Genomic DNA, 17798 nt, shown 5'->3' on the forward strand with positions numbered 1-17798 from the left:
TCCCGTATGACCAAGCACGAAGCTATGATTCTTGTGAAGTCACAGCCAGTCCCACTCCGTCATACATTTGCTTTTGCTGCCTCATTTCTCTTCTTCCCTGACTCTTGCTTCCCTGGGATTGCTCTAAAGCCCTGGCATAGGAGCTTGGTCTCAGGCTCTATTTTCTGAGGAATCCAGCCTAACATACATTCAAACTACCACCATTTCTCTAGAAAAACGGGCCAATAAAGGTAGCAGAGAAAGGAACACCACAGGCCAGGTGGTCTCTAGTGTATGGATCTGTCAGGCCTTAGCTGGGAGTCTGAGCGTTCAGTCATGCACCACTTATCCTTCCTCGTCCATGCTGCATTGGACACCCTCATTTAGGGGAACTGGGAAGATGGGTTCATTAGTAGAAAAAGATCCATCATTTGGAACCTGTGACCTCATTCCTGTGCAGGCTGGCCATCTGTTCCATGATTTCTTATTTGAAGATATCTTTCTAATTAAAAAAACAAACATGTATCTTTAAATGTCAGTGATGCAGTGGAATATTATACATCTATGAAAATTGATCCTTATGAGGATTTGTGATATATTCTGGGTTTAAAGTCTAGCTCCACTTACTACTTGTGTGGCCTTGAGAAAGATCCAAGCCTTGGTCTTCTTATCTGAAAAGTAGACATTACTAATAGCACTGTTATAAACTGTGTAGAGCTGAGATAAGATTATGCATGTAGGGCTTCCCTGGCGGCGCAGTGGTTGAGAGTCCGCCTGCCGATGCAGGGGACACGGGTTCGTGCCCCGGTCTAGGAAGATCCCACATGCCGCGGAGCGGCTGGGCCCGTGAGCCATGGCCACTGAGCCTGCGCATCCAGAGCCCGTGCTCCACTGCAGGAGAGGCCACAGCGGTGAGAGGCCTGCGTACTGAAAAAAAAAAAAAGATTATGTGTGTAAGCCCCTCAGCACAGTGTCTTACAGAGGAGGCAGTCAAAAGATATTTGCTGTAGTTACTATCTATTTTTAAAATACAACTTGAGAATGAGAGAGTGTTCGTCTCTATATAGAAAACAAATTTAAGGTGAGATTTTGTAGTTCTTAGGTTTTATTGGGTTTTTAAGAAGTGTTTTCTTGGTAAATCTCAGTTCTAGTTTTAATCTTGCTAAAACAGGTGGGAGGGCCTGGTAAAAAGCTTCCATGGAAGTAGTGTTTACCTGCTAGATATTTTGTTGGAGAAAATGTGAGAACCACATAGAGTCTGAGACCAGTTAAGTCTATTTCTCATCTTCCAGGTATTTTCAATAAATTTATATCAATCCCCAATTAATAAATTTGTGGAAACTAAAGCTGAAAAGTTTTGCAATTTTGTTATGGTCATTCAGAGAATTCATGTCAGGGAAGATCCCAGGAAAGAGCTTCCCCCTCCCCGAGGCAAGTTTCAGTTTGTGCCAGGTAAATAGAAAAGTACTTCCTCCATAGATGCTTGTAATCAGGATTAACAATGTGTACGCTGGTATTTTTTGCCTTCTTTTTACAAAAGCTCTATTAAGCGTCGTAAAACTTTAAACTGTGATCATGGTACATTATTATTATTATTTTAAAATATTTAGTTATTTATTTTTGGCTGTGTTGGGTCTTCGTTGCTGCACACGGGCTTTCTCTAGTTGCGGTGAGCTGGGGCTACTCTTCGTTGTGGTGCACAGGCTTCTCATTGCGGTGGCTTCTCTTGTTGTGGAGCACAGGTTGTAGGCACGTGGGCTGCAGTAGTTGTGGCACTCAGGCTCGGTGGTTGTGGTTCGTGGGCTCTAAAGCACAGGCTCAGTAGTTGTGGCGCATGGGCTTAGTTGCTCTGCGGCATGTGGGATCTTCCCGGGCCAGGGCATGAACCCATGTCCCTTGCATTGGCAGGTAGATTCTTAACCACTGCGCCACCAGGGAAGCCCGATCGTGGTATATTATTAACTCCTTGCAATCAGGCTTCCGGTCTAGCTGCCTTACTTTATTCCACAAATGCTTGTTGCTTTCCTTCTGTGTAGCCAGCCTGGAGCTTTGGCAGTACTGTGAGAAAGGGCACGGACCATCCCTCAAGGAGCCACCACTCCAGTTAACTTTCTTAAGGGTCAGCAGTGACCATCCGTGCCCCATAACTGTCTCTTTACAGCATTTAACACTAGAGAAACTTACCTTCTTGAAAATTCTCTCTTGTCTTCATGATCCTAGAGGCCTCTGTTTTTTCTCTAACCATCTGACGGACACTCTGCCCCACCCCCCCACGCTTTAGTTCCTCTCACCACACAATCCAAGAGTCAGCCATCTTTTTTTGTCTTTTTACTTCCTCCATTGATAACCTATTCACTCCCTTGGCTTCATATATATATCTTCATTTTTAAAATGACTCTAAAATCTAACTTTTTACCCCTAATTTTTCTCTAGGCCCCAAATCTACATTTTCTACACCTACCTTCTGGTTTCACAACCCTTGAATCTCAACGTATCCTAAATTACCTCATTTCCCACCCCCAGTCCCAATTAATTACACGCTTCTAATTTCCCTAGGCTATTTACTGGGACCTTCTCTGCTCTCAGTTCAGCTGCCATTCTCCTAATTACCCAGGCTTAATTATTATTTCCTATCACTGTTGCTTCACTGGTGAGTGAAGAATAAGCCCAAGGATTCTTATGGCCATAGCCAGTTACTTTCATCTTCTTTCCCAGTGGAGGTTTCCTCCTGAACATTCGACATTTCCTTTCTTTTTCTAAAGTGTGGATGTTGAGGTGGGAGGGCGTGTGCTATTTCAGGGCTGCTGGAATTTACACCCGTAGGGCAGCATTCAGATAAGGGGCAGGGTCCCCATTGCTTCGTGCGTGAATGGCGCCACCCAGAGTTGTGCAGCACTGCGCTGTGGGAGTGTTATTTGGGAGAGGATGGAGTGCTGGGGAGGGCTTCTGGGCAGTAGGGATGCTGAACACTGCAGTAGAAAGACTAAAGAGGAGTTGGTAGTTCAGCCCAGGAGGAAAGTTTCATTTCCACAAAAGAAGGATAAGGATATAGTTTTCCTCTTTGTCATCTCCCTGGGGGGAATAAAGCTCTGTGTTTTTCTACACAAATCCATATTGAGCTCACTTTATTATAGAGCCACCCATTGAGCTTGAGATCTATGGCCTAGAGCTCTATTTCCTCTAATCCTTGTTATTCTTGGTATAGGGACCATTGGCAGGAGCTTCTAAAATGAAAGTTCCGTGTTCCTGTAGCTGTGCTGTAAATTGCAATAATCCCACCATTCTGTTGTCCCAGCTGGACTCCTTTAGGTAGGGTTTGCATAAGGTCCAAAGAGGTTGGTGGCAGTGCAGGTAATACTGCTGCCCCGCCATGAACTGAGACAGCCCAGCTGATCTGGACACACCAGCAGCGGGACACCCTGCCTGGTGCCTCTCGCAGCAGAGTCTTCTGTTCAGGGACCCTTCGAGCGCCCATCTGGGAAGGTTGCTGCCTTCTGCTACACAGGTTGTGCGATACACACTGCATAGACACCACTCACGTAGGTGACTACATAAATGGGGTCCCAAAGCCGCCCAACGTGGTGTCCCGCCTATGGTACCTTCTTTCACTAGACCTTTCCAGGCCAACGAGTGGCCCACATCCAGCTGAGCAGGCTGTTTCCTGTCTCAGGCTGAAGCTCACACCACTACTTCCTTTTTCCCCCAAATTTCTAAGATCTCCCCCTTCCTCCACTTTCACTTCCCGAATGTCAGGACCACAGGAATGAAATCAGCAAGTTCGTGCCTTGTTTCTCCTACTCACCCTTTATTAGTGGAAATAATAATGGTGCTACATAACATTAATGGAGCACTTACAGTATTCACTGTGCTGAAAGTCTGACATGCAGCATCTTTTTTCATCCTTACAGGAATCTCTGAAACTATCAATACTAGGTGAAATTCAGGTTTAGAGAGTTTGAGACATGCCCATGTTTACAGTTAACGATGGGGGGACTTGGCCTGCTTGACTGCAGAGCTTGTGCTGTTCATTTTCCTAAGACCCAGGCTAGATATAGCCTCTTGCAGGAAGCCTCCCTGGGTGACCGCATCCCACTCCTGTGACCTTTGGTGGTCCTCCATAGTAACCCCTGGTGTTATTTCAAGTTGAGGACCTCTTAGACATAGGGGAGAAAGACCAATATTCCTTCCTGTTTCTGAGGTTTCCAGTATAGTAAAGACTGAAAAACTTCTAAGACAGGGTTAGAAAAGTATTGGGACCTTTTTTGTATATTTGCATGAACCAAATTCAAATGTTCAATGTATACTCATACACATAGAAATCCACACTGTAATATAATTTTGCTACATACAAGGTAACTATAGGAGCTATAAATGATACTCATTAAACTCTCTGTGAAGGGTGGTTTGGTAATGGGACATGTATTTAAGGTTGGAGGCACATGTTTCAAACCTTTCAGTGTTTTTCTGTGAAGAAACATGTGCTTTCATTTTTATTAGTATTTAAAGTCCTTTGTGAGTATGAGGCCATTGACCTTTCTGGATTCTGTATTATCTACTTCTCTATTCCTAACGTCTAGCACAGAGTCAGGACTTGGAACATAGTAAGCGCTTTTTAAAAAAAAAAAATTTTTTTATTTGTGTTGTTTTTGGCTGTGTTGGGTCATCGTTGCTGTGCACGGGCTCTCTCTAGTTGTGGTGAGTGGGGACTACTCTTCGTTGCGGTGCGTGGGCTTCTCATTGCAGTGGCTTCTCTTGTTACGGAGCACGGGCTCTAGGCACATGGGCTTCAGTAGCTGTGGCACACGGGCTCAGTAGTTGTGGCTCGCGGGCTCTAGAGCGCAGGCTCAGTAGTTGTGACGCAAGAGCTTAGTTGCTCCGCGGCATGTGGGATCTTCCCGGACCACGGCTTGAACCCGTGTATCCTGCATTGGCAGGCGGATTCTTAACCACTGCGCCACCAGGAAAGTCTAACATTGTAAGCTCTTATTCCTTGTTGGTTGGTTGAATGAGTCAATGAATTGTTTGAGAAAAGTCTACAAAGTCAGAGCAGTTCTGGTTGGGATCCCAGCACTGCCATTTACTAGCTGTCTGGCCTTGAGCAAGTTACTTAACCTCTCTTTACTCAGCTTTGTCATCTCAAAAATGAAATTTTTTGATTAGTACTAAGAGTACCTACCTCAGAAGGATGGTGGGAGGAACAAAGGAGATGATCTGTGAGATGACAAAGGTGAGCCTGCACATACGTAGTCCTTGGGTCCAGGGCAAGGAGGTAGGAGAGAGGGCTATGGGCATCACTGTTAGAAAGCAAGAGGCACCGCAGCTGCTCCCTTCCCTGTGCCTTTGCTTCCCTGACCAGCCCTGGGGAAGAATGGTTGGTGGCCCCAGGAGAGTCTGCAAAGCACCAGACTTTGTTTTCTGGGCCCCTATCCCTTTCCACATTCTGCTTCTTGATTGACAAAAATATGCAGAGCTTACTTTTTGAATCATGCTCTGCAGTCTACAGAGCACTCTCACCCACATTATCTCGCTTAATAATTATTCAAAATTGTAAAATTGTCTGTGGTTTCAGGAAATTCCTGCCCTTGTTATGGAATGCCTGGTACTTGCCCCTCTCCTGCTGATTGAGTTATCACCAAGGACATTTGTTTCTGTATTTACTGAGTTGTTTAGCAGCATTTTCATTTTTTCCACCCAAGCCTAAGAGTCAAAGAATCTCATAGAGAAAAGCCGCATTTCCAACCTTTTTCTAAGCAGCTGGCTATAGTCCAGCCTGCTTGGTCCAGGACCTCTGGCTCCTACATGCCCTTGTATTGAGGGACAGAGCATGGCAGCTCTCCCTGACTTGGGGCCTCTTCTCTTTTCTGTCCATTTAGAGTCACAGGGTCCTAGGGCTTGGCTGGAGCGTCATAGTGTTAAAATATATATAACAAAAAATTTATCATTTAACCTTTTTTAAGTGTATTGTTCTGTGGAATTAGGTACATTCACATTGTTGTGCAATCCTCACCACCATCCATCTCCAGAGGAGCACTTTTCATCTTTCAAAACTGAAACTCTATACCCATTAAATAATAACTCCCTTTCCCCCCACCCCACTCCAGCCCCTGGCAGCCACCATTCTACTTTCTGTTGCTATGAATCCAACTACTCTAGGTACCTCATATAAGTAGAATAGTATAATATTTGTCCTTTTGTGACAGGCTTATTTCACTTAGCACATGTCCTCAAGGTTCATCTGTGTTATAGCATATGTCAGAATTTCCTTCCTATTTAAGGCTGGATAATATTCCATTATATGAATATACCACATTTTGTTTATCCATTCACCTGTTGATGGATACTTTAGTTGTTTCATTGTCTTTTGTCTCAACTAGTATAGTAGCTTCCTAATTGTTCTCTTTGCTTCCATTCTTTCCTCTTCCAATCTGTTCTCCACTCAGCTTCTAAAGAGGCAAATTGAATTTTGTTACTCTTCTTTAAATCCTTCATTGGCTTTTCATTGTGCTTAGAATGAAATCTAAACATCTAAATCTGGCTCACAAGACCCCATATCTACATAGTTCATAAAGTGAACTACCTTTGCAACCTTATCCCATGCCCCATCCTCCTTGCTCCCTCTATGCTCAGTTCAAGTTTTTTCTTTTTTTTTTTTTCTTCTTGTTAATTTTTTCCCATCTCAGACTCTTTGTGTCTTTGGTCTTTTCTACCATGAATACACTCTACTTCTTGTCATGGTCTGGGTCTTCTCATCCTTCAGGTAGTAGTTAAATGTAACCTCTTCAGAGAGCGCTCCTATCACCCTATATATTATAGGATCCCTTGCTATTCCTTGTCTGAACCATTTATCGATTTGCAGGATTCTTATTTGTTTATAGTTGACTTGTCCCATCCCTGTTTTCCCCTCTTGGATAGAAACCCCTTGAAGGCAGGGTCTGTATCTATCTATTTTGTAACCTGAATATCTAGCAGGTCTTTACTAACAATTTGTTGGATGAATTAATACATATCCTATTTTATTTTTTGGAAACATTTATTTTTAATTTTTATTTATTTGATTTATCCTTGTTGCACCAGGTCTTAGTTGCGGCATGTGTGCTCCTTAGTTGCAGCATGTGGGATCTAGTTCCCTGACCAGGGATCGAACCCAGGTCCCCTGCGTTGGAGGGTGAATTCTTAACCACTGTACCACCATGGAAGTACCTACGTATCCTATTTTTAGAAAGAGTTTGGTGATTCCACAATTGGTTCTACTTTTACTTTCCTTCCTTTGTGCTCACTCTTCCTTCATCCCACCTCTGACACCTTCCAAAATGCTAACATCCCTAATTGAAGAGTCATTGGCATGATATCATCATTCCTTCTCCAGAAAACTGGTTGAATGTTTGTTGGCCTCCTGATTTTCAACGGAAAGGCACCCAAAATTGTTGTTTAACATTTTGCACTGAAAATGATCACCCTTTCAGCTTTGCTCCTTGTCTCTGGAAAGGCAAGCTAATTTTGCAGTGGCCTAAGTAAGCAAGGCAGAAAAAGAAATTAAACTTTCTAGAGAGAGAAATCCATGTAATATGTTCCAAAGTGCTACATGTAAAGCTTAGCGATATTTTGCTACTGTATTGTTTTTTAATTTACTCTGTACTATGGGCAATTTTTGTTGAAATTCAGTCCCTTATCCATGTTTGGAAATTGTCTAAAGAAGGCTATGCCCAGGCCCTTGAGATTCTGAGCTCTAGAATTAATTCTCCCATTTTTTTTTAACAGTTTAACATTTTACTAAATCAATTCACATGAATTCCAAATTGTAAATATAATTAAGGACAACAGATTCTGTTCTGCCTTTTAAATCTTTCATTTTCAAATCCATCATTAAGACAAAAAGTAAACAAAAATTAAGTCTGCTGCAAATTCATGATTTTTCTTCTTGAGGGGAAAAAAAGGAACATTATAGTAAAAAGAATGCCACTGGGTATACAATAAAGCACCACGACACACGGTTACAAAATGGACTTCCTGAACTCTGCCCCACGTAGAAGACACTGTTCTTCCTGCTGCTCTGCGTCAAACAGGATTTCATTAAAATAAAACTATAAAATCTCCTAGGTTACACTAAAGTCAGACATGGTCTGGAACACAGTGCTTAACAACAGTAATGTCAACCATCAGTGCTAACGTAAAAACATTTTAGAAGGTCAAAAACAATTAAACTGGAAACCAAAACCTTATTTTCCCTAGATGAGCAAAACTGAAAAAAATGAAAGGGTTCCTGCCTCCCCCTAGGAGTGGAGGGAATCTTTTTTTTTTTTTTTTCTTTTCTTTCTTTCAAATTGGAGGCGGGGGCACGGTGTGGGCTGGTTCTGCAGTTCCTCAGCCTAGTTGGCGACCAGCTTGGCCATTTCCTGCACGTAGATGCCTATACTCTTGCTGTCAAAAAGCACAAAATACACCGTTTTGATGGAAGAGGACATTGTTGACACGAAGTAACTGGAGATGGCCTTCAGGATCAGCTGAGCTGCCATCTGCTTCGGAAAACCGTTCTGCCGCTGCCGATGGATGGAAAGGCGATGGACTTCAGCTTCTTGTCATCCGCCAGGGCCAAGCAGTTCTTCACTGTCTTTTCCAGAAGTTCCTCACACTGCACCCCAGATGGGACTGTTACAGTGGATCACAAACTTGGCGGGCAGGCCATGGCCTGCGCTGACAGCGGCTCCAGCTACTTCCAAGGGCCCGTTCTTTTTCCGGAGTTCCAGAACAGCTTCCACAAACTCCTTGCCACCCTTCTTCTCCAGCGTGTTTCCTAGTTCATCTTTAAGGTCAATGTCAGCATTGGTAGGATTGATTATGGCCTCCACCTCAAAGCCGGCTAAATTACTGATTTCACTGTGAATAAGGTTTGGCTTCTGGCCGAGGAAGAGGCTCTTGGTGGAGAGCACAATGAAGCCATCGGCGGGCGTGCCCTCGGTCGTGCTGTCAGCGCTGGCTGCCTTGCTGACTGCTCCCTGCTTCTTGGATTTCCAGGCCCCGTTCTTGTCCCCTGCTTTCTTAGACACGGGCTTCTTCTGGGACGGAGACTTGGCCTTTTTGGCTGGGGGTGGTGTGATGATGGCTTCCAACTTCCCTTTGGATCCTCGTTTCTTCGCTAGCAACTCTGGATGGATGTTTGGTAACACTCCCCCGCTGGCGATGGTGACGCCTTTTAGCAGCTGATTCAGCTCTTCATCGTTGGCCACGGCCAGCAGGATGTGCCGCGGCGTGACCCGGCCCTTCTTGTTGTCTCTTGCTGCATTGCCAGCCAGCTCCAGAATCTCCGCTGTCAGGTGCTCCAGGACGGCGGCCACAAATTGGAGGCGGGGGCACGGTGTGGGCTGGTTCTGCAGTTCCTCAGCCTAGTTGGCGACCAGCTTGGCCATTTCCTGCACGTAGATGCCTATACTCTTGCTGTCAAAAAGCACAAAATACACCGTTTTGATGGAAGAGGACATTGTTGACACGAAGTAACTGGAGATGGCCTTCAGGATCAGCTGAGCTGCCATCTGCTTCGGAAAACCGTTCTGCCGCTGCCGATGGATGGAAAGGCGATGGACTTCAGCTTCTTGTCATCCGCCAGGGCCAAGCAGTTCTTCACTGTCTTTTCCAGAAGTTCCTCACACTGCACCCCAGATGGGACTGTTACAGTGGATCACAAACTTGGCGGGCAGGCCATGGCCTGCGCTGACAGCGGCTCCAGCTACTTCCAAGGGCCCGTTCTTTTTCCGGAGTTCCAGAACAGCTTCCACAAACTCCTTGCCACCCTTCTTCTCCAGCGTGTTTCCTAGTTCATCTTTAAGGTCAATGTCAGCATTGGTAGGATTGATTATGGCCTCCACCTCAAAGCCGGCTAAATTACTGATTTCACTGTGAATAAGGTTTGGCTTCTGGCCGAGGAAGAGGCTCTTGGTGGAGAGCACAATGAAGCCATCGGCGGGCGTGCCCTCGGTCGTGCTGTCAGCGCTGGCTGCCTTGCTGACTGCTCCCTGCTTCTTGGATTTCCAGGCCCCGTTCTTGTCCCCTGCTTTCTTAGACACGGGCTTCTTCTGGGACGGAGACTTGGCCTTTTTGGCTGGGGGTGGTGTGATGATGGCTTCCAACTTCCCTTTGGATCCTCGTTTCTTCGCTAGCAACTCTGGATGGATGTTTGGTAACACTCCCCCGCTGGCGATGGTGACGCCTTTTAGCAGCTGATTCAGCTCTTCATCGTTGGCCACGGCCAGCAGGATGTGCCGCGGCGTGACCCGGCCCTTCTTGTTGTCTCTTGCTGCATTGCCAGCCAGCTCCAGAATCTCCGCTGTCAGGTGCTCCAGGACGGCGGCCATGTACACAGGCGTGCCCACTCCGATCCTGTACTTGGGGTGGCCTTTCTTGATGTACCGCAGCATCTGGCCCACAGGGAAGACGACTTCTGACTTGGCGGACCGGGACTTTTAGTGGACTTCTTCCCACCCTGGCTGGACATGGCGGTGACCCTGGAGATGGATCAGTAAACACAAGTTCTGGAGGCTGGAGAGTCCAAGATCAAGGTTCTGGTCCAGTTCAGTTTCTGGTAAAAGCTCTCTTATAGAGGACACGGCCACTTGTCTTCACTTGACCTTTCCTTTGAAGAGCTTGCTGAAATGCAGATTCCTGAAATCCACTCCCAGAATTGATTCAATAAGTCCAGGTTGGGCCCCAAGATGTGCCTTCTTAACTGCGTCCTCTCTTCCGAGAACCTTAACCGCATCTTGTATCTTTTGTCCCATTTTTAAACTGTAGCGCTGGCACAGCCTGGGTGGGTCCTCTGCCCAGTATGTGACAGGCTGAAATTAAGGGTTGGTCACTGTGTTCTCACCTGGAACTCAGGATCTCCTCTAAGCTTGTGACTTTTGTTGAGAGAATTCAATTTTTTTGTGGTTGTAGGATTGTTGTCTCCTTTATCTTTCTGGCTCTCAGTTGGGTACCACTCTCAGCTCCTAGAGGCTGCCCTCAGATCCTTGCCCTGTGGCCTCCATCTCAGCAGTGGAGAACCTTCCTTTCACACTTTGAATCTCTCTGACTTCCTCTTCTGCTACCAGCCAGAGAAAACTCTCTCCTTTTAAAGGGCTCATTGATTAGCTTAAGCTTGCATGGATAGTCACCCTATCTTAAGGTCAATTGATTAGTAACCTTAATTGTATCTGCAAAATCCCTTTTGCCATGTACTATGACATAATCACAATAGTAACACCAGGGTGTGGAGATTATGGGAGTCATCATAGAATTTTGCTTGCCACAATTTCTCTCTCTTATTTTATTAGAATTGCATTTGCCTGTAAGTATCAGAAAACTTGATTATAATAACTTAAACCAAATTTTTTTTTTCACATAACAATATATATAGAGATGAGTGATTATTGATTCTGATTCAGTGGCTCAATGACATCAGGATCAATGACTCTGTGATTCTCTTAGCATTTCCTTGTGGTTATAGTAGCTCCAGCCAGCCATCATGACTGTATTCAAGGCAGGAAAGAAAGAGAACATGAGTAGGATTAGGACAGCATGAGTAATATCTGTTATCTTCATTGGGGATGCAAAACAGAACATAGATAAAAAACACTTTTCAGAGCTTTATTTCTGACCGTACTTCCATTTATGTCTCATTGGCTGGAACTTAGCCAAGTGGCCACCCATAGGTTCAAGGGAGGCTGGGAAAGCAGGAATAGGAATTATTGTGATTGGCTCAACCAATAATGACCTATCCTCCAGTGCTGGATGATAACAGGAAATGGATGTTGATGATGTAGCTAACATATCTGTTATACCTGTTTTCTGGAAGGTAGAATGTGGTATAGTGGAAAAAATGCAGAATTTAGAGTCAAGAGACTTGTAATCCTGTCCCACCTCTGTCATGGTTAGCTGTGTGACCTTAGACTAGTCAAGCAACCTCTCTGAGCCAGTTCCCTTATCTATCAAGTGAGAGAAATTTCTGCTTTACTTATCTCAGTGTTATTATAAAAATGGATTGAAATTACCCATGAGTTTCTTTGCATCCTGGAAATATATACTAATTGTGGTTTTTAGTAAGTATTTGGTATAAAAATAAGAATGTATTTCATGGATTCTAAGAAATATATGTATGTATATATACAATTTTTAATATTTTATAATCTCTGAAATTAGATGCAGTTTACAATTATGACAGCTTCAAAGAAATATAATAGCAATATTTTGTTAAGCTTCTTGGAAAGTTTTAGGGTTATGCTTAGGAAATATGGCCATTGGGACCCACAAGACTCCTATAGACGCCTAGGAAACTGACAGTCTCATGATAGAACATCTAAAATATAGATGAAAGGAAATTATCCACACCAACTTCCTACTTTCATACAGGGCGATATTAGTATCTCTATTCCAGATGTAAAACTGAAGTAAGCTGAGATGAGTTTACAAGATGGAATAAGTCATCTTCTAAGAGTTCAAGGTGCTAGAAAGTATTCCACAAACTTTAAAGCTTGACCTCCTACCAGGGTTATTCACTGAATGTGACATACTGTTCAGCTACCTAGGGATGTCATTACGGATCACTGCCTCAGGAATGCACCCGAGATCAGAGGCAACCTGTTTTGCAAGTCAAGTGTGACATAGATCCTTGACTCTGAATGTGGAGCCATGAAGTTGTTGGATAGCACAGCCATCAAGATTGTTTATTTTGAAGAAAAATCACATGATAGAATAATTATCTATCTAACATGAACTCTGTTCTTTCACAAAGGAAAAGAATTTTAAAGAAGAAGGAAAAGAAGCAGTGTTCCAAGTCCTTAATCTGATTTAGGTCTTTGTTACAGGGTAGTCAGGCCTTCCAGGCTTCTGCTTATTCTGAGAATTTATGAAGCAAGCAACATTGTTACTTTAACTTCCTGACTAAACTTTTGTGATTTCTTCTTTTTTTTTAAAAGATGTTGGGGGTAGGAGTTTATTAATTAATTAATTTATTTTTGCTGTGTTGCGTCTTCGTTTCTGTGCGAGGGCTTTCTCTAGTTGTGGCAAGCGGGGGCCACTCTTCATCGCCGTGCGCGGGCCTCTCACTATGGTGGCCTCTCTTGTTGCGGAGCACAGGCTCCAGATGTGCAGGCTCAGTAGTTGTGGCTCATGGGCCTAGTTGCTCTGCGCCATGTGGGATCCTCCCAGACCAGGGCTCGAACCCGTGTCCCCTGCATTAGCAGGCAGATTCTCAACCGCTGTGCCACCAGGGAAGCCCTAACTTTTGTGATTTCTGTAGCCCACTGTGACAGAGGCTGCAGAGTGTAAAACCATGCTTGATATTATTTTGTATGACTGTACTGAGCACAATTCTGAGTGCTTAGTAGATGCTCAGTGTAAGTTTGTTGAATGTCTTATTTTAGAAGAAAGTTCTAAAGAAATACAAAGAATTCACACAGTCTTATTTTTTCCCATTCTTCCTTTCTTCCCAGTTTTCCTTTTGACCTTTAGATGCTTTTCCTTAACCAGGAAAAATTTGAGGCTTTACTTTGGAGTTTGGAATTGGCACCAGGATCTAGTTTAAGATGTATTTGCATAAACCCCTGATAGCAGGCTGGATAGCATTTGTCAGTAACCTCAAAACCCAACAAGTGGATGCGGAGATTTTTAAAGTAACTGTCTAGTTGAATACATATGACAAAGAGATATAGAAGGAAGATCACTAAATTCTCAGATTTAAATAACCTCTAACCAAGCAAGAATTATTTTATGATATTTTATAGCATAGCTAACCTAACAAAATAGAACATTGTCCCAGCTCTGAAGGGATGGATTTAATCCATATGGCTATATGAAACCCTCCTTTCCTTCTCATATGATTTATAAATGTTCTGTAAAACTTCTTATTAATATTTCCAGGACATCAGTATAAAATCACCCTAGTATAGATGATCCGCACTAGTGTCTTTTTCTTTTTTTAAAAATGAGCACAAGTCAGTAAGGAATGTTTCAGGGGAGGACTTTCAGTTCTTGCTATAACTGGTTAACAAACTGGTCCTTCTGCAGTAAACAACCACAAAACCAGGCAAAATGTATCAGGTAACTGTTTTCAGGTATTGGTCAACAGAAAGCACGGTATTTCCGTCCTGAGTGAAGGAAAACTCATGAGGTGAGCCTGATGCTCACCTTGGCTGTCTTCCAGGGGAGGGTTTCCTGATTGCAGCGGAATATGCTAGAGTCTCAGCTGAGCACAGCACTCCTGCTGAACTAAGGAAACACAGATCTGAGTTTGGGACAATTGAAGCAGCTAGAATCCACAGGGCAGTGCACTAGAGAGGAGAGGGTTGCATAGGGCTGGGGGGGAACGGGACTCCCTGGGTACACTCTCTGGGTGTACCCAGGGAGTCCTTGGCCAGGCTAGAGTGCCCATGAACAGATCGAAACTATATGAGATTTACCAAAAATGGCGGCTCCAGGGTTGAGAACTGGACAGAGATACTAAAGGTCAAGCAGCTGATACTGAGGGACACTGGTGGTCCAGCCCAGAAACAGTGGAAAAACCTTTTTAACACCTTAATAATATCCCAAGCATCCAGAAGAGACACAGAAAATCTGTGTCTTAGGGGCAAAAGTCTATGCTTTCAAGCAGGGTTGGTAAATTTCTTTTTTTTTTTTAATATAAAGGGCTAGATGGTAATTATTTTAAGCCCTGTGAACCATTCAATATTTCTCATACCTACTCAACTCTGCTATTGTAGAGCAAAAGCATCCAAAGACAACATGTAAATGAATGGGCATGGTTTTGTTCCAGTGTCACTTTTTGTTTTTTAACAAAAAAAGGCAGGGCTTCCCTGGTGGCACAGTGGTTGAGAGTCCGCCTGCCAATGCAGGGGACACGGGTTCGTGCCCCGGTCCGGGAAGATCCCACATGCCGCGGAGCGGCTGGGCCTGTGAGCCATGGCCGCTGAGTCTGCACGTCCGGAGCCTGTGCTCCGCAAAGGGAGAGGCCACAACAGTGAGAGGCCCGTGTACCGCAAAAAAAAAAAAAAAAAGGCAGAGGGCTAGACTTGGTTCATTGCTATAGTTTGCCAACACTTGCCAACAAAGGCCTACTTTAAATCTACCCTAACAAAGCTTAGAGCCAAGTGCTGTCAAGAAAAATTGCAAGGGAAATTGAGTTTGGAAGTTGAGTCCTGCGGTAGTTAGAGGAGGTTGGGGAACATCTTTGACTTTGCAAAGATTCATCCAACAAAGTGGAAGACCAAGCTTATGCAAGCCTATGCAAGATCAAGGTGGGCAGACAGTTTGACTTCTGGCAAAAATCAACTCTGCAGAGGAAGATCAAATCTAGAATGTCTTCATGTATCCTCAACAATTGTTAGGTATGCAAAGAAACAGGAAAATATTATCCATAGTAAAAAAAAAAAAAAAATGTCAATAGAAACTAATCCCCAAATGGTCCAGATGTTGGATTTGGCAGACATACCTTTTAAAGAAACTATTATAAATATGTTCAAAGAACTAAAGGAAAATATTGTCAGAATGAATGAATGTAAAGGCATCTCAGCAGAGAAATAGAAACTATAAAAGAATTTAATTTAGTTTGGACTAACCACATTTCAATAGTTACCTGTGTCTAGTGGCTGCTGTTGGAATTGAATAGCACAGTGTTAGATCAAAGAGAAAGGGGAATGGACAAGTTGCCCTATATCCAGGTTGTTTCCCAAGCTATCTTATACATAGTGTTTATTTATTTTTTATTTTTTAAAAAATTTATTTATTTACTTATTTTTGGCTGCGTTGGGTCTTTGTTGCTGCGCACGGGCTTTCTCTAGTTGTGGCGAGTGGAGGCTACTCTTTGTTGCGTTGTGCGGGCTTCTCCTGTTGTGGAGCACGGGCTCTAGGTGTGTGGGCTTCAGTAGTTGCGGCACATGGGCTCAGTAGTTGTGGTTTACGGGCTCTAGAGTGCCAACTCAGTAGTTGCGGCGCATGGGCTTAGTTGCTCCGCTGCATGTGGGATCTTCCTGGACCAGGGCTCAAACCTGTGTCCCTTGCATTGGCAAGCGGATGCTTAACCACTGCACCACCAGGAAAGTCCTACATGGTATTTAAATTAACCTTTCTAAAACATTTGCCAGCTCAGAAGACCTGAAGAAGCTACCTACTATGTGGTAAAACAAGTTAATTTGTCCATTCTTTCATTCATTCGTTCAGCTATTTACTCAATAAACATTTCCTAAATGCCAGACCCTAGTCAAAGAGTTGGAGATATCCACAAGAACAAAATCCAGTCACTTTCCTCAGGGAGCTCACAGGCTAATTGACATGACAGCCATATTAGCAAACAGGTTCATTATCATTTGATAAATGAGAGTAGGTAAGATACTACCAGCATACAGAAGACATGGTGGATAAGGAACAAGTGGGATTAGTGGGAGTCAAGGAAGGGTACCGTGTATCAGAGTTCTTCATTGCAAACAACAAAAACTGACTCTGGCTAACACAGGAGGAAAGGAGCCACTGGGGACTTTTTAAGCAGAGCTGTGGCATGGGCATCTTCAGGTTTTAAGCAGACCACGCTGGCATAATTGTTTGGATAATAGGTTAGAGGGGATAATGCTGAAGGCAGGGAGAGAGGTAATAGACTAGTAACTGTCTGAATGAGAGACATTGAGGGGCTGAACCAAGGCAATGGCTGTGGGAACTGAAAGGGTAGTTTCAAGAGTTCAAACTCATCCTAAAATTGAGAACTGTCACTGTCCCAACCCCTCCTTTTCCAGTGCACTCAACTCACTCCCACCCTCTTCAGATAAACAGAGCATAACTCACTGTGAACTAGACATGCCAGTTCTGCTCCTTCTTCCTCGAATGCCTTTGCCCCTCTGCTCATTTTCTCAGAGCCCTCCCTTCCCATTTAAGATGCAGCTCATGACCACCTACTGCTCAAGCCCTTGGTAGTCTCTTAACACCCTAACTCTATAAGGTTGCTGTCATTGTTTTGATGGCTAACTTGTCACAATAGGTTAAAGAACCTATTGTGTTATTATGTCACTGTCATACCTCCCTGCATTCTACTGTAAGCTACTAGAGGCTAGTGATGCCGTCTCAGTCTTCCTTGTACTGTCAGGCCCTAGAATGGGTCCAGCACAGAGTACCCAGTACATATTCCTGATGATGCTGGCCCCTGGCTCTGTGCGACACATTAGGGTCCTGTTGTGGCTGATAGCTTCCATCACCAAATTCCTGCTCAGTACAGTCTGAGGAATGTTTATCTCCCATAAGCACCTCTCTTGGGTCACTGTCTGCTCATAGACTTTCACCAACTTCCCATTTCCCACTGAACTCTTCTCCTCAGCTGTTAAGGTCCATCAGTCCATTCTCCCCACATTTCCCCAGTAGATACCTCAGCAATCATCAGACTGACCTCTTTACTGGTCCGAAAACAAGTCCCATGAAGGTCTGATTCTTAATTGTCTCTTAGACTAACCCCTGTCCCAAGGATGTCCTTACTCTTCCCTTCCAGTATTTCAGAACCAAGGATGTCCTTCAAATCCAAAAACTGCTTAGTCCCTTATGGTTCCAGCCCTTGCAGATCTATGACCATACTGTCACGGCATTTCTGGTGTGTCTTCCAGCAAGCAGCTGTTCCCAGATTTGTTGTGTTTGCTGTCCTGAGCATCTTCATCTCCACAGCTAGATTGCAAGCTGCTTGATCGCTCAATATCCCAAGGGTGCCAGATACGTTTCTGGACACCTAGGGCTCCTGAATGCATATTAGAAGATTGGCATAAGGCAGAACTATTTCTCGGACTCCCATCTTATCAGTCAACTGCATTCTCCACCCGCCACCC

General features: G+C 44.1%; 1 protein-coding gene and 2 pseudogenes across 2 annotated transcripts in view; 1 reads left to right on the top strand and 2 right to left on the bottom strand.

Moving 5' to 3' along the window:
- Positions 1 to 17798, top strand: part of STON2 (stonin 2) — a 146478-nt gene that overhangs the window by 14476 nt on the left and 114204 nt on the right. The window lies entirely within an intron of this gene.
- On the bottom strand, positions 8346 to 9356 carry LOC112393876 (core histone macro-H2A.1 pseudogene; annotated as a pseudogene).
- Positions 9311 to 10465, bottom strand: LOC112393900 (core histone macro-H2A.1 pseudogene; annotated as a pseudogene).

This window comes from Neophocaena asiaeorientalis, unplaced genomic scaffold (genome assembly GCF_003031525.2).
Source record: "Neophocaena asiaeorientalis asiaeorientalis breed wild unplaced genomic scaffold, Neophocaena_asiaeorientalis_V1.1 scaffold152, whole genome shotgun sequence".
Taxonomy (NCBI): domain Eukaryota; kingdom Metazoa; phylum Chordata; class Mammalia; order Artiodactyla; family Phocoenidae; genus Neophocaena; species Neophocaena asiaeorientalis.